The sequence below is a fragment of the Thermobia domestica genome, chromosome 4, assembly GCF_964235325.1.
Source record: "Thermobia domestica chromosome 4, izTheDome1.hap1.1, whole genome shotgun sequence".
NCBI lineage: Eukaryota > Metazoa > Arthropoda > Insecta > Zygentoma > Lepismatidae > Thermobia > Thermobia domestica.
Window position 1 is genome coordinate 298,174,957 of NC_137457.1, and position 27,751 is coordinate 298,202,707.

Here is a 27,751-nt window from a genome sequence, read left to right on the forward strand (position 1 = left end):
TTTATGTTATGTGCAAAACATTTGACGTACATGGAGAAAATTTTCAGTTTATGAACAGTTTCCACATAAAAAAGAAAACTATTTAATTTTATTTCTCAAAATTATGAACTAATTTTAGGGAATATTTATATATATAAACAATATAAATTTAAATTGATAATACACTGAAGAAAATACTGTATATTATCTTTGCGCTTGCGCGTGTACATGAATGGGGTAGTTCTTTACACGAAAACATCACACATTATGGCGACGAGAAACAACACTGCAGGTCGACGAGAGGTAAATATACCTTTAATTCCTTTTACTTTTTGCACACGGATACAACCACACAAGCTTTGTTACACAACAAGCAAAATAGAAGTATACGTTTGAGTACGGGAATACATTGTCTGCTTTGGCAAAAGTCCCTCTAAACTGAAGCCAACCAACTTGTTCCGTAAAGAAGGAACGAATACTTTTTCTCTCGTCCAGTTTCGTCTTCCTGGTAAGATTTCTTATCTGTGTTCATAACTGACAAGCATATTTTAACGCATGTATTCTAAAAATATCTTTCGAATAAATATTCATAATCATAATTGGAGTTAATTGCATAAGCATAGGTGAAAGAATTACGTCAGTCGTCTTAGGCGTATTTTAACGTAAGTTTTACTGCATTGCTGTACAGTACAAACACCTTGCATGTTTATAAATAAATTTCGTTCGTTTAATTTTAAAAAGAACATGTCTTATGACCACATAAGTAGATAGCATACATTTTACATAAAATTTATTTTACATGTGTTATCATCGTACCTATTGCACTTGCTTATATACTTTTCCCTTTTAAAGTGTATAACTACAATTAATTTCTTCACTTTTCTAGAAGTTTATCAAAATTGTCATACCATTTTCTTTCTTTGGTAGACCACATGCTGGATATTGTTCTTACAAATAATAATCTATATACCCCGTATTAAAATGCTAGGTTTATATGTTTGTGGTCAGGAAAAGTTTATATGTTTGTCTTCAATCCTTTCGACAATGAGATCTCGAAAACCACAAGTGCTAGAGAAACGCGTCGTTTTTACTGATCGATTCCAAATTTTGTATAGATTGTTCAGTTCTAATTGAATAGTTTTAAAATGGCCGTTATTTCTTTATTACTTTCTTTAGGGATACACTGGAAGTATTGAAATAAAAAAAAAAAATCATATCATATGAGTTATACATCCCAACACCACACATTTGTATGCAGTTAGTATATTTCTCCGGCGTTTGTTTCATGGCCAAATGATAATGAAGAAACGAAGGATAACCATTTCTCCAGTCTAAGATGAATCTTTATTGTTTGAGTTTTACCCAATGAACACCATATTTCACTGACATTATAATTAATTGTGTATGTAATGTATTTGCAAAATTGTGCATGCTTATTACATACTGCATGCAAAAAGAAAGAAAACACTGATCATACATGAATTAGAAACTCCAACCGGAAGTAGGCTCAAATCTTGCAAACGGTGCGAGATATTGAAAAAAATAATAAAAAAATCTCCCCTTTATGATACCTCTTGCCGATTTTTTTTTAAAATCAAGATGTGCTTCACTTGTGTCTGTAAAGGGAGATGTACAGATATTGTAAGGAATGACAAGGAGATTCATACTAATATGTAAATGATACGCTGTGTAGAGAGCGCAGGTTCAACCAATGTTACTGAAAATTTAAGGTGTGTATACAATTTATACTCTGCATTTCAGCTCTGACTGTATAGTAGCACAGCGATATAGCCAGTAAATTCGCCTAATCGGGATTGGGAACGTGCTTTTACATGCTAAAACCGAAACGTTTTATAATGATGAATGATTTAGAATTTATCATCCTTTTAACACCGAAGCTACATGAGACATGGACCTACAACTTGTGGTATTCTAACCACATGAGCTCCTGCCGGGAATCGAACTCAGTGAAGACGCGCACGCTAACAATATAACCACGATAGAGTTCTACCAAAAATGTTGTATCAAAAATGAAAGCATTTAAAGCTAATCATACACACACACCTACATTTCCCCACACACATTATATATACTTACATACATATACCAATAAACTATTCACAAATAAACAAAAATAGTGTATATAATTTCTTTTGTTTTACTTCATTTACATGGGTATGAACGGTAAAATAAATAAAATTTTGAAGGAAGAATAATATCAATCTTAGGCAGTGTTATGAAATTAAATAGTTTAGTTTTAACGCCCCACGGTTATAACATTTAGCCTAGAGAAGACGGATAATTAATGAAAGTGAAATTAATTTTTTGTGCTCATCTATCTGGAATCGACAACTGGACAACGTGCACCAAAGGAACAACATTGAGGACTCATATACTGTTACACAATAGTAAGAATGCATTCTGTGCAAAATCCAGGTAGGCAACTTGGGTATACATTATATTTCTTTTATATTTTATTAAAAACATTCTTCATTTCCTGTAAGTATTAAATTTTTTTTAAGAAACACATTTGGGGGGAGGAAAGATTTCATTTGGGAGGGCAAGTCCCTATTTGTGCCCCGTGGCTATACTCCGTCATAGAAGTATAAGTAAGTAATGTCGCTTCTTAGAATCTGACCTGGACAAAGCCGGACAGGGCCAAACTGTAATTTTCTGTGCAATATTATTGCAGAATTTTAAAGTCGATTAGCGATATCAACTATTAGAGCTCGAATATTCGTATATTTGATATTCTATGAGGCATTATTTCTTAATCAAGATGCTCTGTTTTGAATATTTCAAATATACATTCATGTTTATTTATCTTCCCATTTATTATTATTATTGATATCGATATAATAGTAGTAGTATGTTTGGATCTAGAGTATTGCTTAAATTTTACACGAAATGTTTTACAGACTTGCTCACCTAGACGTTATTTCTCATAACAAAAAATTAAAAAAAAACAACAACAAAAAAAAAAAAAACATATACAGCTTTTATATTCTGTCATTCTCACGGGTGTAGACTATAACAGCACTTGCAGCCAGGGCGTACGCGGGAATTTATTTTTAGGGATGTCTAAAATTTTCCAAAGGACCAAATTCAATATGCGGATAACTTATATTAAAATTTGTAAAATTGATCCTAAAATTAGACTAAATTTACAGAATAGTCGGGATTTCGGATGGGGATTTGGACTCCCAGGACCCACACCTTTTCGTACGTGCTCGCAGTTATATTTCACTAGAATACTTGACAGACACATACGCACACAACAAAAAAGTAATGATAAATTTAGTGAGAAGAGAAAGAGAGAGAGAGTATCATGGTAGTTAGAATTGCGTGAGAAAATCAACGTTCTGGCGTATGACGAAGTTTCATAGTCTCTGGATTACATCGAATCTGTCCAGGTCACTGGCTTATAGTACTCGAAGTATAATACGTTGTTATACCCAGTGCTGGATTTACGTATAAGCTAAACAGGGCCCCACTCGCTTGCGGGCCCGAAAATTTAAAGAAAAAACTGATTGTAATGTAATTTCCAAATAAGAAGAAAAAGCAAATAAGATAAAACGCACATACAACAATTGTATTTTGTATTGTTATGTACTAGGCTTTTATGAGGCAAGTAATAAGCCTCTATTTCTCAGCCCCACTTGTAATGAGGCCCTTGTTATCCAGCTCCGCTTATAATGGAGCCCATGTTTCCCAGCCCTGCTTGTAATGGGCCCTTGTTTCCTTTTGATAACCATTAGGTCCATATTTTTAGCATAGCACATATTCAAATCTAAAAAACAGCAACATTTTGTCGCTGAAAAAGAAAATTTGACGCATAAAGGGCCCCTTTCAATAGCTTAGGACTCCATCAAACCTAAATCCGGCTCTGGTTATACCGGGTCTGTTCAGTCAAGTTCACGACTCGTTCCATCAGTGTCACTAGACTTTGAAAATCGGTTGAAGTGCTCTAATTCATAGCCACAGCAGGCTCCACTGAGGTATGGGGTACCCCTAGGCTTAGCTGTGGGTCCTGAGATCCTTTCTCAGAAGATTTTGAAAATTACCACTCTGAAAATGCAATTTTAGATATTCTCTAATGAAAACGGAGGTTTTTTTTGTTTCTATCATTTTTTTTTTCACAGTGGAAAATACAATGACAGTATCGTGACGTAACTAAGCAGATTGAAGATTCTAATACTTTATCTTTGTTCTCGTCATGTCAATTAGAACGTTAACCTTTTAGATCTACAAATTTTACAAGAAAAAAGAAGCAAATAAAAGTTTAGATTTACACACATCTAACGTCATATTTCTGTGCATTTCCCTGAAACATATCTTCAGGGAAAAGTCATCCTTATAAAATTTTACTCCAGAACTGCAACCTTTAGTTTTGGAAAGAAGAAATGTTTCAATTTCTTTGAATTGAGTCATAGACAGAGTTGGCGTGTGTCAATGAGAACTTGACCCTTTGACCCACTGACCTACCACTCACCGTGACTCAGGACCCCATGAACCCATGACCCACCGTGATCCATTCTGACCCAACCACCAACCATGACACGTCTGACTGATCATGACCCATTCTGACTTACCACCCACCAAAACTCATCGTCATTAACTCTGACCCATGATCCACGTCCTCCTCTCCACTGACTAAAGAGTTTACAGTTGTAATAGGAGAAGGCTGTGAAATTATCACTAATCGGTATTTCAATTTCTACGGTCAATCGCTCAAGCACTGCTCTGTTACAATAAGGTGGATGTGACCTTTACAATATAAAATGGTAAAGAGTTTGTCATGGGCAATATTACGATGAATTTCAATTTAATTATCATATATAATTAGGCCTATTTCCTTGTATGAATTATAGATACTTTTCAGTGGAAATCAGGATGAATTTTGAAAGTCTGAAATCAAGGCAAAGTAGGCAAACGTAAAGAAAGAAAGAAAAAGAAAGAAAGAAAAAGAAAGAAAGAAAGAAAACTAAAATCGACTGTGTCTTTAAAGCCAAGTAGTAAGTGCTATTGCTATTATGAAAATTACAAATATCAATACCCGAAAGTGCCTGAAGTTCTATTTTTCACTTAGATATACTCATCTCAGGTAAGTAAATAGAAACGAATGAAAAGAGAAGAAAAATTGAGACCTTAAGAGTAAAACGTATAGACTAAGTGTTCAGAGGATGCTGTATGCAATATACTGAACAGAATGGTTCGGTAGATCAGAGTAGATCGATGGGTCAGATTGGTTCATAGTTGGTCGGTGGTTCAGTGAGTCATGGGGGGTGGTGGGCAAGGGCGCCGATTTCTCTGTAAATTTGGGAGGGGGCATTGAGATGCAGAAGGCATATATATGAGAATTTTAAAACAAATTGCATTCAAATTATGCAAAATATTGTATATTCATAAATACAATGCGGGGGCCTACATTAGCTTTGGGGGAAGCCTCGGCCCCCCAGGATCGGCGCCCTTGGTGGTGGGTTACAGTGGGTCACGTCCTGTTGATCCACAACCCACTGACCCACTCACAAATCTTGACCCACTTGATCCACGACCCACTGACCCACTCTGGTCATAAAAGCTTTAGACAATGAATCATCGAGACCAGGGTTTAGGGATGCGCACGAGACAAGATTTGTTGCTGTCTCGTCTCGAAAATGTGTTGTAAAAGTGATGTCTCGACTCGAAAAATGTATATTTCTCTATTGGAAGAGCCGTGTCTCGACTCGAATTTTGTCAGGAAAATTCTGTCTCGACTCGTCTCGTGTGCATTCCTACCAGGGTTGGCTGGTTTAAACCAGGTGTTTTTTTAAACAACTCGTTTTACCCCCCCCCCCCCAATTAAAATGCTTTAAATCGTGTGAACTTCATGGTGACGTTTCCACATATCAAACCATCTACATTAGTTTTGTCTACTTTTCGCCTTTTAATAAAGGGGTCCCGTGTTTAATTCTTAGCCGAACCACAGCCCTTTTTTCAAGTGTAAACGAAGTAGTTGTCCGGGTGTCCCTTTAAGCGAAAGACTTCTCCTTGATAACCTCGGTATTTCGTAAGTATGTTAAGCCTAAACATACGAAACGAAACCAAATTGTATATTTCTGCTTGCCTGAATGCTTGTTGTTTTATAAAGAAGCCAAAGTTGCTTAAATATATTGATAGAAATTGGCAAAATTTATCGACCGACTACGTAACTTCCAACATTAGCTTGGATTGGACTTTGTTTTAATTTGATTGAATGATGTCTACATACTAAATTTGCAATTTAATACCTCAGTTTTTGCGTACTGATTATGATGCGTTGACCGTAAAATTTTACATGCAAATAGCCTACATTTAAAGCAGGGATGCAAATAAGCAACAAAATTTTACTTGCCCAAGAAAAAAGCTACTAGCACATATCCCACAATAGAAATCATTTACTTACCTTCGGTAAGATATTAAGTACTCGCCCGCAACAATGAACCACTCGCCCCGGGCGAGTGGTTATTTGCATCCCTGATTTAAAGTAATAACAAGATTTTCCCAATGGAGTTTCCCGATTTATATATAATTCTGTACAATGTTTTTACTTGTGTAACTGTTTATCTCTTTGTTCTTCTGAAATGACTTTTGAGAATTATATTAACAAGTAGGCCTACGTACAGATCAGTACAACGTATTTTTGTCAGGAGTCATTCGTGAGTGAGTCGGCAGACTCATCGCATTTGTGGCTAATTAGTCCCGGTTTTGTGTTCAAATGGACAATTTCTCTTGGATGTAAGCGGATGAAGCGGTTTGGATTCCGCTTTAAGCTTATGTGACCTCTTCCCTGTTGTTGCATATAACACCAAGGTTAAACAAACTTATTACTGTCCATATGTAATATAAATACATAGAGCAAATTATTTAAACCAAAATATCTGATTTAAACAAAAGACGTTTTTTTTTTTTAATAAAAACTGTTTTTTGCCAAACCTGATCGAGACAGTTAGGGATGCATTCGAGTCGAGTCGAGTCGAGATTTAAGCCTGTCTCGACTCGTCTCAAGAAAATGTTGTCTCGACTCGTGTCTCGACTCGAAAATATGTTTCTGTCTCGACTCGTGTCTCGACTCGACAGTCTCTGTCTCGACTCGACTCGAATTCGAGTCGAGACGTCTCGAAATTCGAGTCGAGACAAAATGTACGAGTTAAAATATACGCACACATCAGCCAGACCATCATGACTACCTACCTAATTGTCAGTATGTCGACTTTTGGCATGGATAAAAACGGCGACACGTCTTGGCATACACGCAATGATCCTTGATAGGTCGCTGGAGAGAGCTGGCACCACATGTGCTCACTCAGGTCACCTAATTCCCGTAAATTCCGGGAAGGGGGGCGATGTGCTCTGACGTCACGTTCAATCACATCCCACAAGGGACATCACTCAAATGTCCGGCTCCAATTTCAATGAAACTTTTTTTTGCTGATAGAAGGCATCTATGCATCATTACTTGTGATGTCAAATTTTTGCCATGGTGCATGTTTTCTATTTTTTTTAATAACTTTTAAGAGTTGTGATGTGGTTATTAGAGATTACTACAGAAGTCCCTTACTACCCTTTGTAAACGGAGCGTTAATGAAGAAAAGTGAAGAAAAACCATGTGGATACATATAAGTCCTGGGGGAAGTCGTATGGTAGATATGACCTTGATGGCAGCCATCTTGAAATCCACCATTTTGAATTAAGGTCAAGTTTACAAAATGGGAATAGGGTAATATGATACATAATTTCGGGCTAGAATTTAATTAGAAAAATAATGGTGAGGTTAGTTTTAAGATACACCCATTTGGGGGAAAGTTACAGGCATATTAATTGTTTTTACTTACTGTGTGCGTAAGTCCCTTCTTACTTTCGTCTCAAGAACTGTAAATCGATCGCAACGGCAGAGCCCGGTTTCGCACTAGTGTTTAGAAATCTTTAAACTCACTTGAGGCAATATTTGTGGATTATTGTATTTTGCCATTAATTAAATTTGAACCCACTTCATGATCTTGTGTAAAGTATTACTAAAAGAGAATTTCTGTTTTTATGGAGAACGTAAGCATGGCAATTATAAAAGGTGAGTAAGGTGCGTATGTATTTATAAGAAAGTCTTTTGTGGTTAAGCCAACATATTCTTTAGTTGTTTTTTTCAAAATACTCATATCTAATAAATAAAAGAGCTATTACAAAATCTCTTACCACTATTCTTTAATACTTATAAAATTTTATTTATTGTAAAAGCACTGGCGAGATATTTCTTAACGCCCACTAAAATTATGGTGGAGCTCCTTCGTGGCTAACGGTTAGCATACTTGCCTTTGGCGTGGGAAACCTGGGCTTGATTCCCGGTGGGAGTTCACGTGGTTCGGATTCCACGTTAATCAGTAGGTCCACGTCTCACATAGCCTCGCTGCTGAACGGGACGTTAAACTCAGAATCAATTTAACTCAAAATTATGGTTTTGACTTTATTATGATGTCATTAGTTTAAACGCCCAACTGCCCAGTAATTATAAACATTGACTACATTATAAAATTGTAATTTGTGACGACTAAAATATCAGAAATTAAAGATTATTCTGATACAACACACCTTTTGGATTTGTCATAACATGTCTTACATAGCTTTGGTTCGATTCTCAACACGGACTGCAACTACCCGTTAAATTGTGCATCCGAAAGGCACTCTTTGTTAAACCTCGCTTATCACCGCTCATCTTAATAATATATATAACTTCACCGCGAAGCAAATGTTGCATTTCTCTCTTTCATCCTAACACAAAACAAAACTAACCACAGCTGTGACACGAAGGAGCTATTTCGAAAAGAAACAAGCTGTGCTTCATAGAGATGTGTACCAAATGATAGAAGTATAAAGTATTGTTTTCTTTCCTGTTTATTGATATCAGTTGGTGTTCTTAATGAGTTTACTCATTAGTTTAGAAAGAGTATATATGGAATTTGGACATATGTTGTACGTATTCTCCTGAGAAATTGATGAGACCAGAAAAGTTATAAGGACAGATGGAATAGGTTTAAGCGCATCTACGTGACTTTATCAAATATTTATTCTCCGTAATGGTACCACGCGGAAAACTTGGTATAGGCCTACTTTTATCTTTGCCTCCCTCTGTTAGCTGTTTCGTATCATATATATCGGATGGTTTTGATATTTCTTCTGATCATTAAAACGACAATGGTACCTGTGTGTGTGCAGAAATGCAAAAGCACAAGGTAACTTCCTATTTGTTTTGGAAACAACAAACCCATTTCACGTGTGCGAGAGAAATTGAGCACAGCGAGATCGGGTATTTACTCACGATCAGTTCGCAGCAGGAGTCCTTGGTAAAAGATTTGGCTATCTCGAAAACACTCGCCAAACCTTACAAATACAAAAGACTGCGCTTCAAAGAAAGTTTAGACACAGATGTTTCAATTTTCTTTTAGCATCTTTCTTCAGCAAAAGAGTCGGTTCATTGTATTCGAAAAAGGGAAGGGAGAAAGGGTGAATTTATATTTTATGTGGGGGGGGTAACGTTGTAAGTAGTATAAACAATACATACCGCTTCCGACTCTGTACTGAAGCACTTCCTTTAGCGGTATATCACTAGATCTATCCTGACCCTCATCCCACCTCAAGTTGTAAAGTAGAAAGGGACAGAAGTATTTAACATGACTGCGCACTTGTGTTTCAGTTCACAATACGAAAACCAGTGAGCAAGTAAACAGTCTTTTGTAGGATCGTGTTTTACTTCTTGAATTTATTTTTGAACATTTCTGTAAATTCAACAACAGAACGCAGTAGAAATACGGACTAGTTTTTACTCCAACCATTACTTTCGCTCCAACCCAGGGATGCCACATTTATGATTTCGTACTAGATTTAGTGATTTTACTATTGAACTAGTGATCTAGTACGTACTTTGGGTAAATAGGCACATTCTAGTGATTTTTTGCATTTTTTTCTGATGCAGACAAATGAGAAGGAAATGGTTCTTAAAATAAAAGGAAGAAGTATATTGCAGTTCAAAACAAATGTAGAAACCTTAAATTATTTTTTCTTTTCCCTCTGACTGAATGAAACCTCTGCTGTGTAACGACCTTAGGTAAACAACGGCTATCTTTGGTCCGCTACCTTCTTTTGTTAGCCGACATGAGATGGGTTACTTTTTTTCTGGAAGAAAGTGAAGAAATAATTATCCAGTACATTTACGTTTTGTCAGGCACACAGGCGCAGTCTGTACTTGTTTCCTAACGAATTTTAGCAACATAACATAAATGAAACATATGTACCAGAAAATAGAGGCAGTACAAACGTAAATTTTCATCTGTGACACATTTGATGAGAAATATAGTTAGATGTCACGTGCAAGCAATCTAAACATGTCCTATCCTGTAATTCTATTCGTATGTTTATGTAGGTGAGACTGAGAAATCGAGAAACAATAATAACTGGTTTTCTTCCAGGGGAAAAATCTAAATGTGAAGGGGTGTTACACTGGGACTTTAATTGCGTCCTTTGTGCAAGATTAACAAGTAATAGCAATTTTTTAATTTATTTTAGTTCTTGGGGAGAGGAAGATGGAAGTGAACCCTCGTAAGGACCTCTGCAAGGAAACATGAATACTATCCGCCACTGTTAGTTACATTACACAAAATAGTTTTATATATATATATTGAGTTTTAGTCAGGGTTTTCATTCTGCAGGAAAGGGGGGATAGTAATACCTGACGAACATTTTCTATTCTCAGAGTGTTGCAATGATAGCATTTCCTCCATTATAACTTGGCCAAGCTAGTTGCATTATATGTAAGGATTAAGTTAGCCTAAAAAGCTTAAATTTCTATGGCTGTTTTACTCTGTACCCATGTTTCTCATTTTCGGTCTACGGGACTCTGTGTCCGGAAATTTTCGATGGCTTCCAAGTCGGAAAATAAGTGTATCAAAGGCATATATATTATATCTATGGTTATATGAGGCATGGATCTACAGTTTAAAGTGGGATACCGGTAACAACTTCATGAGCTTCCACCGTAAATCGAACCAGAGTCTTCTGCGATCAAGGCGTATGTGTTAACCATACAGCCACGAGGAAATTCACATAAGCACACACACACATATATTGTTGAGTTGATTTTGACTTTACCGTCTATTTCAGCAGCGAGGATATATGAAATGTAGACCTACTGATTAACGTGGAATCTGAACTACATGAGCTCGCGCCGGGAATTGAACCCGAGTCTTCCACGGCAAAGACGCGTACACTAACCGCGGAGTTCACACACACACACACAGAATCAGAGTCCTCACACATCAAGGGTGAGAGCTGTGCCACTGAGTCACAGCGGCCACGGGGCTAGGTCGAGTCCACTTTATGTTCATAGTTTCTTAGTACATAAATGTTACGATTATAAAATAGATTTTCCTTAATGAGCTGCATAAAAACAAAAGCTTTCGAAATGCATTAAACAATTAGCTCGATTTGAGTGTGAACTTAAAGCTATATCAGAGTGTAAATACGGATACGCACCAAAGCTCGAAAACTTAATACACTATTTCTCCTATATAGTCAGCATGTATCAAGCAATCGTTCAGCTTTCATTTGAGAGGATGGAAATCGAAGGCCCCTGAACAACTATGTTACTAATGTGCGGAATGTATTTATCTTACAGTGAACTGCTTTGATGCCAAGTGGCCTAACTCCAAAATTGAAATTTTCCAGGAGTGAAAGTTGAAGTTCAATATCTCATGAACAATCCATATTTCTTTTATGTTGGGAACCAAAACCATAACTACTGTATGTAGTTCATTGTTTTATAACTTAGTGTTTACAAAAATCCTTTTAAAAAATACCTATTCATAGAAGTGAATGGTACTTATCTGTACTAGTTCTTGGCATCCAAGCAGTCCATTTATTGTAATACTAGCTTAATATACCCATTCTTCGCATGGGGGCTGTATTTGGAAGTCAACACCTGTGGAAGTATCACCATTCATTTCAGTGACCGCGAAAACTATGGATTTGACACTAGTATCAATCAATATGGGCTATTTATACATGTCTCGGTATTCCTCACCCGCTGACACCCGGCCCGCATACAGTAGTAGCTGAATTTGCAAGTCATCCCTTATGGAAGTGTCACCATTGATCACAGCGACCGTGAAAACTATGGATTTGACATTAATGTCGATCAATTTGGATTACTTTTACTACATGTCTCGCTAAACGCCCCCCTGAGACCCCCTGGTTCCAATTTTGACAAAAACGCTTCGCCTTAGACTGGGACCTGGACCAAGGTATCCGTGACCAAAATTTAGTAACTCTCGGTCAACTTGTCTGGTCCCCAGGTCGGTCCCAGTAAACGTACCCCCCGAGACCCCCTGGTTCGAAATTAAAAAAAAAACGCTTCGTCTTGATCTGGGGTCTGGACTAAGGTACCCGTGACCAAATTTTGGGAACTCTCGGTCCACTCGTCTGGTCCCCAGGTCGCACACAGACAGACAGACAAACACACAAACAAACTCTTTATTTTATTTATATTAGATAAGATATACTATGTAAAATAGTCTCGTATCATAATATGTGATTTACAACAAATGTTACATTATATATTATCCGTAGCTCGTGATATGCTGCAACATATTAAAGCCTCAGAATAGTTGGGAAAGCGAATAATCCAGAAGTTACGTAACCCTATTGCGTTCATGGGAACGAAAACACAATAATTATAACTATGCTAAATTACTATAGACTACCAACTGCTCATTCAGAGAATTTATGAAGTTCACTTTATCGCAATAGTTTTATACAAACTAGATTTAGACTACGGATAATAGTTTTATACAAACTAGATAATCAATTATTATTATTATTATCATTATATTTGCAGTACAACCAAATACAATGACATTAACTATTAGTTCTAATTAACTGAATTGAGCTGAAAATTAAATCTTGATCTTTAAAGATTAACTATTAATTTTATGCGTTCTGTACCTTTCTGAAGGAATAAAAGCTGGAATTGGTTTCAAGGCTGTTTCTGAGTGAATAGTTTCTTCAAAATAATATTAAAAATAATAGAAAGATTTTCGAGACATTCGAGTCGAGTCGAGATTTTTAAGAGCCGTCTCGACTCGACTCGTGTCTCGACTGGAAAATTCGAGTCGAGAAATACGTTTGTCTCGACTCGTCTCGAATTTTACAAAGTGTGTCTCGACTCAAATCTCGACTCGAATTCGAGTCGAGTCGAGTCGAGATTCGAGACATGTCTCGACTCGAGCGCATCCCTAGAGACAGTTGATCACAATATCTAAAATATCGGAATAAATTTCCCGGTAATAATCACGGGACTGGAAAAAGCGAAGAGTTGAATGTCTTCAAGTCTTAGAGGAATTCTTCGAACTTTTCGAAGTTTCGAAAATTCGACAGCAACATCTTTTGGTCAATCCCAAACAAGAGCTCTAAATTGCATTAATGTTTATCAGTTCGAGATAACTTCTCGGAGACTGTCAATATGTCTCATCGCTCTTTGCGCCTTTAAGGAGGAACTGCAGAAATATTCAAAATTTCGACTGATTAAAATTTGCCTAAAAAGCTTAGTGACATTTAAAGAGTACATAAATTTTAGGAAACCATTTTCAATTAGGACCGCCATTATATTTTTCGAGTTCAGATTCCTCAAAGAATATTACTTCTTCGTAATTCTGAAAACTCACTTGTGATGTAAGAAGTGTGAAAATTCTGACAGAAAATAGCGCAGAGAAACGCTCATTCAGTTTCTCATTTAAAAAGGAATCGTTGTCTCGTTGGCAGAGAGAGAAAAAGGATTTTGCCACTTTTGATCCTCAGCACCAATATCAAGAATGTTATAAAATTGAGGATCTGCCAATACAACAAAATCGTGAAGCCATTCGTCACAGTTTCGCCACACCTACTCTGCTCGTTCCGCGCCACTAAGATCACAATATTTTGAGCCAACAAACATGGCGGAAACGAGAGTAGCCAATCAGACGTGCCGGCTCAGACGATGCTCAGTTGTTTTTTGGCTTCACTGAGTTCATAGGATGATGATACGTATGGGCAGATCCTCTATGTTATAACATCCTTGACCAATATTTCTGCATTTCATATATTTTTCTCCCTGGTAAAGTATCTTCCTGCACTATATTTTCCCTCTTCTTTGCTCTAAGAAAAAATCAGTCTATGTCATAAGAAGTATGGCGAAAGATTAGAATTTTACCCTTTTTCTTTCTTTCTTTTCCTTTTCTTCTTTTCTTTCCTCTTTCTTATTTTCTCTCTTTCTGGTATGGGTACTGAGTACCTTAACAAAAATTCTGGGGGTGCTCGAGCACCGGAGCAGCCCGGACTCGGCACTCCTGCGTTCTATCATTGAAACATAAACACACACATACACTACGAGACTTCGAATAAAGTTTCGTAAATGATAGCACATGATCTAGCGGACTAAGGCATTTGGCTGGCGATCATAAACTAATTCCTTCTTAGTTATTAAAAATGTTTATTACTTACTTCTAGTTATTAGAAATGTAAAATAAAAGGGATGATTTTAATGTGCTTCATTCTAGTTATTAGAAAATAATTACAATTCTCTTAATATCTAATGTCTCCGAGCTTAACATTCTAAATCACCTTAAAATTACTTAATCGATAATCACAAGGATGGGTTTGGGTTTTAAAATATCTCTACCTGCACGTTAAAATGGTCTTGAGGAAAAAAAAAAGCGTAAGCGTCAGAATATTTTGAATTATTGGCTAGAGCTGATGAAATAACTAAATTTAGCCAATGTAGAACCATTTTTCTGGGACCGAACAGTGGGCGTAAGGAACACAATAAACCTCCACCATGTTAAGCTACATGATTTACATAGAACGGGACATACGGGAGAGGTATCTTAGTCATAGCAAAAATCAACTTGTTCCTGGAAATGTAGTCATTGATAATTCTCACACCAATATTCATGATCATTCTTTTCCTATTGAAATGAAAGAAAAGAGTTTTGGGGGAATGATTTTAATGTGTGTAATTTTATGTTCATTCGTGTGTTTAAACTTCCCAAGTACCAAATCATTACTAAGCATTAACAAATATGAAACGAGTACCTACCTTAAATTTATAGATGATGGTCTAATAGAAGTCCAGTAGATGATACACTTCTGTATATCCCTAATGTTGAGATTTGCTCCAAAGTTTGATACGGAATCCTCTTCTTGTTAGTTCAGTGTCGCAACTATTCCCGACTTTGGAAAACTAAGTAGTTTTGATTCTCGATTATTCTAAAGTCATGCACTTCCTGTACTCGTTGTGAAATCGTAAGTACGCATACCTACGAATTAGAGACCTGCACGGGCCGAATTTTTCGGCCCGAGCCCAATCCAGCCCGGACCCGAAACGTTTTGGAGATTTTCGGCCCGAGCCCGACCCGACCCGATAATTTTTTTAAATTCTTGGCCCAAGCCCGGCCCGGGTCCGATAAATTTTAAAAGTTTCATTTTGTAACATTTTTTACGGACACACTTCTTCGTTTGCCTATATTCTAATTATCGTTTAACGAAAGTCAATAATTATCAAAGAATTGCAATTAATCGGCCCCGGCCCGGTCCGGCCCGACCTAAAGAGAAATCAGTGTCGGTCCGGCCCGGCACAAAGAAATAACAGAGTCGGCCCGCCCAAGCCCGGCCCGCGGGCCGGGCCGGGCTTCGGGCCTCAGGTTGAGCCCGGTCCGTGCAGGTCTCTACTACGAATATATTCTCTCGTCATATTTGTTAATGCATGAACTTATATGATGATTTGTGTAAGATAGATGACTCCAGTACTTGAAAACAAATTCAAAGACAGAACTACATAGCAGTTTTTTTTTTTCAGATAAAGAATTCATAAGTTAATAACAATTAGTCTTGAAATATCCAAAGTTTGTTTCGCTGTTCTTTGTAAGTCATTTGAATAGTAATGAACTAGAAGTACAATCACGGACAAAAGTTTAATAATTGAGTTGAACAGAGTCTGTGGCATTAATGATAGGCATTTCGTCTGCCGGATATACGGCTCTGGCGGTTAGTAACTTATGTCGTTCTGATATTTCTACATATCCCCCCCCCCCGAATCCATTCTAGGCTATATGTCTACCAATTTTTGAACTTCTGCTCAGTGAGGTGCCATGGAAAATCAGCGCCCGGGGCGAGAGTCTATGACGGCGCCCCCGTACATATGAGTGAGGTTGACAGACCAGCCGCGAAGCACCAACATGACTGGCGCGAAGCGGAAGAAAATTTTCAAAAATAAACCCTGCTTTTCCTTGATTTTGAACACTTTTATTACTTTTTTCCTTCTATTTTATATACAGGGTGTCTCAAAAGTCCCTGACATAGGGTAACTGTTATTATCAGTTACAAGAAAATGTAAGACGGTAAAATGTCTCGAAAATGATGTTTTCAATCTAAAGTGAAGGATTTTTTTTTAATCGGACGAGCCGTTTGGGCTGTATATTGTTTATGGGCCCAATGTTAAATGAACTTTACATTGAAAACACCATATTTGGAGACGGTTTTCCCCTCTTACATTTTGTTGTAACTCTGATAATAACAGAGTAACCTTATATCAGGGGATTTTTGAAACACCCTGTATATCTTTTCTTTTCCCTCCCGAATTTTACGCCCTCTTACTTCGGCGCCCGGAGCCGTCGCTCCCATCACGACACGGTACTGCTATTGCTGCCGATATCTAACCCCCAGAAAGCAATGCTAATTCTCCCACTTCTTGCCCTCTTTACAATGCAATCTGGCGAATAACGAGTGCAATTGGGACGCCACAGATGGATGATAGACGAAATAGTCAAGTGAATGATGAAATATTCAAACGCGAAACGCAAAGGAAAAAAAAATCAAAGTGGGTATACCGGATAAAGGAATTTGTTTTAAAATTGATTTTCGAATAAATAGAATCTTCTACTTTCTTTTTTGAACTTGTATCAACTTTTTTATTCATATGAAAATGTTTGTTTAAAATTTTGCAGTTACATATGCATCTCGAAGTAAAGAGAGCACAAGCAGTATTAGTAAGTTATTTTCTTTATTATCCTGTGATAGGTTACGGGTTCAATTTTATGTAAGATGGAAATATTGACCAAAGATTGAATGAAAATCTATTGGCAATTATGCGAAGCAATGTATTCTACAGATTTTCACAGTTGTTTTATACGGAAATCATTTAAAAGTCTGTATCATAACCAGTTGACAAAGAAACATACAGTTTGCACTATATATTCATTTCATAATTCATTTTTCTACTTGCAAAAGACAGTAATTTATATACTAATACAATATACAATATTTCTAGGTAGCGCGTCTGGTATTGACAACATTCCCAGTGATGCGAAATGTCATATTATCGTCTGTAACAAATTGACAACACCACGAACTGCGGTTGGAGAAAACAGCTTGCTCAAGGCCACGTAACTTATCACTTCAAAATAGCTTTTTAATATAATGCCAGTTCTGTTTACTGCTCCATAAATTGATAATAAACGAATTGACGTTCCAACTCCAGTGGCTCAGTAAGATTAAACGCTTATTTTTAGGAACTCATAATGACTTCTGGTATTCAACAGTTTAAAAGACCTATTGTACGACTTATAAAAGTGCCGTCTCTAATTATATTGCACAAATGTCAATTTAAGCTACCCCATATCTGGGCTCCGTTTAACTTGTAATTTTCTTCTAAAGTTTTAACTAGGGTTGCCATATTTCAAAAAAGCAAATCCGGGACACTACTAAATTACAAGAATCTTTGAAATGCTTAAAATGAAAAGAAGTGTTATATACTCGTTTATTTTTTTCCATTAGATACAGTTGTTCAAGTATTACGTCATTTCACATATTTTTAGTCATTTCACTATACCTTTTCCCTAATTAAGCACACATAAGTAGATGATTTACTTTCTCTCCCTAGTAAGCAAAGTTTTTTCCCCCCTCAGGATCTGTTATGTTTTGTGGTTTTCAGAGTCTGTTTCAGCCAATGTTTCTTTCAGAAACTATGTTCCGGGGGTAACACTTCGTATTCCGGGGGACACTGCTGGTACTATTCTACATATAGACGTATTATTTTGGTCTCCTCCGGGGAGCAAAGCCCCTCTAAAAACATACCTAGAAGAAAGCTCATTCAAGGTATGTTTCCTTTCACACGTTGTATATTTTTTTTTAATATATAAAACGGTTAATTCATTGGAAATATGTTCTGGCGGAGTTTGTTATATTATATTCCCTTGTAAGCAAACTATAATATTCCCTTCTTTTCTTTTTCGCTGAAATCAGGGACATTTAATCGTCCCGAGAAATATTTTCGGGACGACGGAACGCAGATCTCGATTCCATGACGATCCTGGATTTTCCGGGACGAATGGCAACCCTAGTTTTAACGTGTCTTCAGGAGTATTTGTGATATAGTAAATGGAATTGCGGTTTGTCTACCAATCATTATACCAGTTGAAATATCCTATGACTGTGATCTTCGTCCTATTTTTCTCGAACCTTTCATGAAATATTGCAACTATTGTCCTTCTCTTTGTTCAGTATTATGTGAAAAAAAAGTCTTTCGATATCAACCGAGTTCTATGTGCAGAAAGATCCCGGATTTCTTAACATGTAATAATTTTTAGAATCTTATTTTCCTTCTCGAACTATTTGTAATATTTTAACATATCAAATGGGTATGGATTAAGAATATTGAAATTTATCATTTGAATATAGGACATACTTTAATATTACTATGTTCAATGATAAACTTCAACGAAAATGTACCTATATGTTTTATCAGTGTTTCTACATTTTCCAACGTCCATGAAACTAATTTTATTTTAGTTCAAGCACAACACAACAGGCTCTAGGCCCAATAATTGTGTTGTCTTTGACAACGAAATACATAACAATACAAAACAGTGAGATATATAAATGATTAAAAGAAATACACATTACAAAATAGACAATTTAAAAATACACATTCATATTGGCTTTAGCACATGTGCTCTTTATATGCCGTTTCCAAAACATGCCTGTTTAATTATTCTTTTGTACACACTTTCCAACATGCTAAATATATCAATATTGAAGTCTTTCTCGACCTCATTGTGGAAAGTGCTTATCCTCCATATAGGAGATTTCCGAAGGATATTTGTTCTTGCCTTTCTTTGATAAAACGTAGATGTGTTTCCTATCCTCGTTCTGGTTGATGAGACTTGGAAACAAAACAACGAACGCAGCTCAATAGAGTCAATCTTATCATGTATTAATTTATATAAAAATATTAGATCATTGTATCTTCTTCTTTGGTATAAAGTGGGTAGTTGATAATTTTCCAGTAACTCTCTGTAAGATTCGTATTTCGGGTAAAGCCCAGTTTTTCTGTACGTTAGAAGTCTTAGGAATTTTTTCTGTATTCCCTCAATCATATCACAGTATTTTTGCATATATGGTGTCCAGTCCACACAACAGTAGCATATTCTAATTTTGACCGAACGTAAGTGAAGTACCTAATGATATCTTCACTTGTTTTAAGTTTTTGTTTCTTAATATTCACCTACCTCAATAAATAATAATTTCACCTAGGTATTCTCCTGCATATTATATGCTGCTGATATTATAGAATTTCTCCTACATATATTGCCCACTATGTCATCAGTGGATTTGAATCAAGAAACCAAAGAATCAAATTCAAGGGTATACTTATACTATATAAGCACACTCGACATGTCTGAATTGTAATTACAATCAACTATTGAGGATCCGAAATGATATCATTCGACCAAAACTATATTTTATTATCAACGTACATGATCTGGAGTTTGACTCCTGAATTGATTGCCGTTCAATTGGACAGAAGGCTAGGATGTGCGGGCAAAGGCTTCAGTAAAGCTGATCGTAATTGGAATCTATTTATACTATAAAAAAAGGTAGCCAAAACCAAGTCAAGAAATGATGTGAATAATTTATTTATCTGGAATGCTTAAATGCTTCTTGCATGCTTAGTTGGTGTTAATTCTTATGTTAATGTTAACTTCTTGAGCAGTACTTATCTTATGGAATAAAGATGCTTTAGGAGCGCCCACTTGCAGGATTGTGGAGGATTTAGCCAATCTGTATAAAAATCCACATTACATGGATAATTATTTGTTTTTTTTTTTTTTTTTTTGGTGAAAGTCATATTCTCAATTGCCACATAAACAAATAAAACATGTTTTTCTAGTAATCATGTAAAAAAACAAAACGGGCCTTTGCAGAGTTATTCTGACGTGTGATTAGTGTCATACTAAAAAGTTTCATGTTTCCTGCAGTCGTCAGGACTTTAGTATGACGCTAATCAATAATCAAAACGACTCTGCATAAGGCCCAACATGTTTTCCCAGTGATCAGATAAACAAACAAAATACTGTATGTATCTAGAGTCTCGATGAGTGCACACAAATACCACTTCATTCCACAAAAGTAACAATATGGATGACGATTTCAAATTATGGTGTCATCGGACCCTGTTTAATCAAAAATAGTCAGATTTCATGTAAATTTACAGACATTCTATGATCTGCATGATTTCGTTTTCAATCAGCGAGTTTTTCAACAAGACAGAGGCATCATCCACACAGACCAGTGGAATTAAACTGTTTCCAGAGGGACTGACTTTTCCTCTTTTTCCTAGAAGTCCAGTACTAACGATATGTGATGCTTTCCTGTGGGGAAGGTCAAAAGAGAAATGCTTCACGTCTGTTCTATGAACTGTGGAAGATCTTCGTGAGAACATTCAATCAATAATTGAGGATATAACCTCTGAACAGTGTTCCCGTGTGTTGTCAGCATGGAATATACAATTAATTATTCATGACGAGCGGCATGTAGAATATATCATTGTGGAATAAACATAAATAAACTAAATATATTCTATACTGTAACTATTAGGGAATACCCTCCTTGACCCTATAAATGAGAGTCCTAATTCAATGGTACTTCCGAAACTTTGGTATCGGTGCACAAAATGAAGTTAGTTCAAAATTGATTTTTAGAAGTTCGTGCAATTTAACTTGACCCATTTGACACGACCAACTGTCTGCATATACAGGCGCCACAAAACAATTGTGTTATTCAAACATACAACAGCACGACAGTAGGCTACTAGGTTGTTCATTACTGTAAAGAATGCTGTCACACTTTTTCCAACATGTTTACTCCATTATTCTGTAATTCTTATTTTAATAATTTTTGGTTTATTGGAATTTTTATTCCTACTACATCCGTCACCTGTGTAGCTTTTAATTACACAGGTGAAGTAGTTTGTGCTTCACTCCTACGAGCACTCTTAGGAGAAAATAGTTTGCAATATATAGTCTATATGAGATCATATATAACAGTTTTCTACCTAGTCGTGCACCGGTAACGTTTATGAATACAGTATTTACCAGTGTTGCCAACAAGTTGATAAAAAAGTCGCTAAATAGGAGATGAAATGACTCCAATTTTGGTTGAAAAGTCGCTAAAAAAATTTTCGTGGAGTTTTGCCTCCTTATATATATATATATATATATATATATATATATATATATATATATATATATATGTGTCTGTATATAAAATACGTGATCAATTCAAGCCATAGTACTATATACGCTAAATGAACGTATATGAAAGACTCATATACAGGGCCGGATTTAGGGTGGTGCAAAGGTGCACGCGCACCCCCCTCCCTTCGTTGTAAATATACACTACCTAAAGCGAGAAGGTAGCAGTGAAAATAGCAACACTTTCCAAAAATTTCTGCTGTCATGTTTCCGTGTGGTCTTAAAACAAAGGGAAGTTTTGCAAAATCGATAGTTTAAGTCAATTTTCTAAAAGTTGAAAGAAAAGAATTTACCGGGAACAGACACTTAGTATTTCCAGGGCATTTCCTCACTCACACTACAGATGCCTAAAGGCATTTAAAAAATTCCAACTCAATTCAAATGTACTGGTATTTATTGGCACATTCCCCCTCAGAAAATCCTAGATCCGACCCTGCTCATATATAACTAACAATAATTTCACACACACACACACATATATATATATATATATATATATATATATATATATATATATATATATATATATACAGGGGTGCCCACAAGGGGGGCTATGACGCAAACTGCGTCATTGAAATATTTGGGGGGGGGGTAAAATCTATATAAATATGTTTGAGGGGGTGTAAAAATTAATCGAAAAGTCTTTTTTTCATGGAAGAACACCTACGGATAGACAATTGAGGGGGGGTGCGTCACGGACATGAGGGGGGTGGGCACCACTGAATATATATATATAAAACTTTATGATCAATTTTGCTTCAACAAAATCAAAAATAAGATTAGAAAAACGAACAAAATTCAAGGTCTAGGAAAAATCTTACTTCAGTTCTACTCACGCTTCTACAGATAATCTGTTTGCTATTGGGAATGTATTATTTGTGCCTCTAAACAGAAGCTCTGTAAACTAAAGGACATTAACAGCTGGAGTTAGTTCCCGTTAGAAGGTAAGAGATAACAGCAATCAAAGCGGGAATATAGAGATAAATATTATGTACTTTCTCAGCTCGTCAACATCTGCACTGATTCAAATAAGCAAAAGGAAAATAAACATATATCTGAACTCATTCGAGCTAATAGTAGGTACTTATTTTATGACAAATTGTTCGTAGTACAAAAGTCGCTAGATTTGTAAATAAGTCGCCAAATCGTCATTCCGAAATCACCAAAAAAGTCGCTAATCGGAAAAAATATTTTTTGTCGCTATCCTGGAATGCGAATCCCCTAGATTTAGCGACTTTTCCCCCAAATTGGCAACACTGGTATTTACTTTCAGGGCAACAAGGATAGTAGTCCAGTACCTTATGATAACAAATGTTGTCGTCAGACGTGTTTAAACTTGTTTTCTTTATGCTGTTAAAGAGATAAGTGAGGAAGCCATAGTTAATGGAAGTGTCTTTAATTTCCACGAATAAGGAAACAAAGTTTAAAAAGAACAAAAATAGTTTAATTTATTGAAATAATTATCGTAGTAAGTTTTGGTAGTTATTAAAGTAAGTTTAATCGAACTGGGACCGCAATATTAAACTGTTTCTATATATGTGTGTTACATGCAGCTTCTACAATCTGCTACTTGACAACGAACGGAGGGAGGACAACGAATATATTTATACGGGGGGGGGGGGACGAATATATTTATACGGGGGAGGGCAACGAATGACATCCCTTTTTGTGTCATAAAAATATTTTTTCTAGGTTTTCTTAAAAAATACCCGTGAGATTTTATCCGCAAGCATCTCAACTTATTTCAACTCATGTGATAATATGGATTGATGCATACTTTTTCTTTACCAATAATGTAATTATAGCTATATATGGCGACGTGTATCAATGGACATTATAACAGAGGGGAGAACAATATATCTTACCGTGCACCCAGACATTTTTGTTGGAAGCAGGAGTATAAGTGCGGGAGAACGCGGGGGGATGCCGTCTCCCAGTTCCTAAAATGTTACAATGGGCAAAAATAGGCAGGGAGACGGCGGAACGTCATGCCGCTACCTACCGTCCCCCTACTTTTTCAGATCCACTTTTACCCCTGGTTGAAAGTAGTTCAAAGTTTGGGGGGCGTCCAATACTACAAGTCACTATGTAGTATTGAACCCAGGTAATTCAACACCTGAAAACTCAATAAGTAATTGTTAAGAACTGGTACCTATATTCTGTAAAAGAAAAAAAAAATAGTAAAACTAGATTGCTTCTATAAGAAAAGAAAGACGGTGGGGTATTCGGTCGAAGAAGTGTTACAAGCTTTTTCAAGTCAGCCACCCTGAATGAGGTTTTCCTGGGTTTTTCTCATTCACACCAGACAAATGCCGGGGTGGTACCTAACAAATATGTCCCAGGCAGCTTCCTTCCTCCCCCAATCCTTTCTTCCTTCTCTTTCTTCAGATAGTGTGCTCGACGAGGGACGTCATCGCTCAAATATGACGAGCTAACATGGCCATAAATGCCGAAAGTCCAGAAATCTAAATGCTAAAATCCTAAGAAAAGCAAGAGTACATAGTGAAGAATAAAGTCAAATCTTTGTTATATCTATAATTTCTATTCTAAACAAGTATAGTTCTACTAGCATATATTACCCGCTTCGCTGGGTTGAAATAAATAATTTAAATGCACACTGATACTGCTCATTTTGAATCATTTTAATGTATGTCACCCCTCCTTCAGGGCTGAAAATGGACTTAAACAGCATCAGAAGTGTCACTGTTCATCTCGGCAACCGCAAGAACTATAGATTCAACAAAAATATCTGTCATGTTTGACCTGTATATATATATATATTTCCCCCACCCCCATGTTGCGGGCCATGGCATCGAAAGTGTCACCGTTCATCTCAGCGACCTCAAAAATGTGGATTCAGCACTAATATCGGTTATTTTCGATTATTTTTAAATATCTCTTCCTCCCCAAAGTTGCGGGTTTGAAATTGGATTTAAACGGGATCGCAAGTACCACTGTTCATATAAGGGACCCAGAAAACTATAAATTCAACACTGATAGTGGCCATTTTCGATCATTTATATATATATATATATATATATATATATATATATATATATATATATATATATATATCTTTCTCCCCCTCCCCCAAGTGGCGAGGCTGATTTTAGATTTAAATCGGATCGGAAATGTCTGTTCATTTGAATGATCCCGAAAACTATGGATTAGACACTAATACTGGCCATTTTCGATCATTATTATATATAGCTCCCCCTCTCCTTCCTCCTTGCTGCGGCACACGGCATCAAAATTGTCACTGACTCCTAAAAATATGGATTCAACACTATTATTAGTCATTTTCGACGTTTATGCCCCCTCCTCTACGTTGTACCCTCCCCTTCCCAACCATCAGGGCTGAACTTGGATTCAAACAGTATCAGAAGTGTCAGTGTTTCTCTCATCGACCCCGAAAACTATGGATTCAACACTAATATCGGTCATTTTTGATCATTTTGAAATTTCTCTCCTCCTTCCCCTTCCCTACGTTGCATCGTCAAACTGAATAGCCTAAAGCAATCCCTACCCCTAAACTCACGTATGTTGAAAATTTGATTGAGATCGGTCGGGTGGTTCAGGAGTGATGAAGTCATTTTAATTTTAATTTTTGAACATATATCTCCCCCTCCACATCCGCTACGTGGCTCGTCAAAGTGAAACGATAAAAAACACCCAAGACCCGACCCTCATATATGTTGAAAATTTGATTGAGATTGGTTGGGTGGTTCAAAAGTAAATAGGTTTTATTAGTTTTTATTTATACGTCCCCCTCCCCTAGGATCTACAATTAAAGTGAAATTGCAAATATGTTTTCAGATCCGAACCTCATGTATCTTGAAAATTTGATTCAGATCGTTCGGGTACGTAGTTCAAGAGTTATTAAGTTACAAAAATAGTCACTTTCAGTCTTATATAAATTGATTTTTATATATCTCCCTCTACTTCTTCTCCCCTACGATGCTCCATCAAATTTAAATCATAAAAACGACGCCTGAACCTCATCTATGTTGAAAACTTGATCAAGATCTGTCGAGTGATTCAGGAGTTATTAAGTTTTATTTATTTTTTACACCGCTCCCTCTACCCCACCTCTCAGTCCTACCACCAAAGTGAATAGCCTAAAACCAGCCCAGCCTCAAACCTCATTCCTTTTTTCAAATTTGATCGAGATCGGTCGGGTGGTTCAGGAGATTTACAGTCACAAACATAGTGATTTTCAATTTTATATATATAGATTAAGTAAACGTATAAATGCATGTTGAGTTTCAAAGTATTTTTGGAGAGTAAGGAGCTGGTGAACCTCCATGGGTGCACCGTTGGTCCTTTAAATCATACTTGCACTATTATTTTGCAAGTGTCAGAATGAAAACTTTGATAAGAGTATCAGTTTCAACTTCATTGATAACATTGTGATCGTACAGCATGAATTTTTAGAATTGCAAACAATCCATTTTTCGATTTTCTCGTAAACCACACATGAGGTACACTCAGGGCCGGATTTAGCATTTTGGCGCCCCTAGTCCCAATAATTTTTTCCGTCCCCTAATCTGGTTAAAGTTACTTTCCTAAAAACCTTTATTAAAAAATTATATCAGGCCTATATGTTGATTGGTTAAACACCACTCCACGATGCAATTTTATCATTGCAAGTTTTTGGAGGAACTTGCTTGGTTCTGGGCTTAACAAGATACCGTTAATATATTAACAAAAGATTGGTGAATAACTTTGGTTTTGTTCAATTTAGCCGTTTGGGAAAATAAATAAATAAAAAAAAACTCTGTAATACATTATAAAGTAGCTTTAATCTCAGAAACACAGCTTACATGAAGTATTTTGATAACGTGGCACAAAAACTGTGTTTTAAAGTAAAACTAGATATTTTGTATGTACAAATAGTAAATTGTACTACGCTCAACGACATCCCTACAGCCAGTTCTCCCGTGTTTGAGATCAATGTTGTAACGAAGTTGATGCATAATGTTGAAAAATAGTTTAACTTTACCAACAATCATTGTTCCAATGAACTTCAAAATCAGAATGCTTTATTAGCCTGATTTTTTTTTTAAAAAATATGTTAAGTTATGGCCATTTATTTTATTTCTAGATTTTTTAATTTTTTTTTCTCTCGGCCGTGCGCCCCTTGGGAGCTTGCGCCCATAGGCCCGGGCCTATTGGGAAATCCGGCCCTGGGTACACTTTCACATCATTTTGTTTAGTACAATGAAATCCATTGAATTTTATAGCTATCATCTTTGGGCAACTATTATTATTATTATTATTATTATTATTATTATTATTATTATTATTATTATTATTACACGCATGGGGAGGGTCCTTGAGGTCTGAACTCCTCCAAATCCCGACTCTTCTGTAAATTTAGTCTAATTTTAAGGGTGATTTTTATATAATACATAATATAATTATATATTATATTATTATATATTTTTAGTATTATTTTAATTGTATTTATTTCTCAAAATTAAATTATTTTCAAAACTTGTCATTACAAACTACAAATATCATTTTCGTACATACCACTTAACAATTTGAAATTTACAAATTATAGAAACAAATAGAAATTTGAATATAACGTATTCACAACAATTAGTTATCCATTTTTTGATGAAAAGGCTCGGCTGAATATATGATTGTTTACAACTTGTTAAAATAATAATAATGATCTTAGTGGCACAATAAATAGACTATAGAAATAGAAATAACATAATGGAATCTCTAGAAATATAAATAAAATGGAGCATATTTGTTTTGGATTATGTTACAAGAATTTTGTGAAATCACTTTTACATTAAAAATGTACTTAACACTTGTAATTATGATATTGTTCCTTGTTTCTGTTATACTAGAGAAGAAATATCTCCTCCAGTTCCCTTCCAGGCGGCAACGTACCAAGAACTGACGAAACGTTGCCACGTTGGACCGCAATGGATATACCGCAATGGAAAGATGCTGAACGAACATCTCCAGAAACGATAGATATGCGTCTGCCTACCTCTCTGATAAAATCAAGGCTTCTAGAACCCTATGCTCCACTGGTCTCGATGGCTATTGGAGCAAAAATAAATTTGTCGAGGAGATTGTTGTATTTCTTTTCCTTTTCTGTCTCTCTACGTCTAGCAACTTCTCCA

The 27,751-nt window shown here is 36.2% G+C and overlaps 1 long non-coding RNA gene across 1 annotated transcript; it reads left to right on the top strand.

Annotated features, from left to right (window-relative positions):
• Positions 1-169: 169 nt before the first annotated feature.
• On the top strand, positions 170-27,751 carry LOC145684229 (uncharacterized). The gene is made up of 2 exons (XR_014131256.1): positions 170-282; positions 27,470-27,751. It is a non-coding gene; the product is annotated as an uncharacterized LOC145684229 (long non-coding RNA).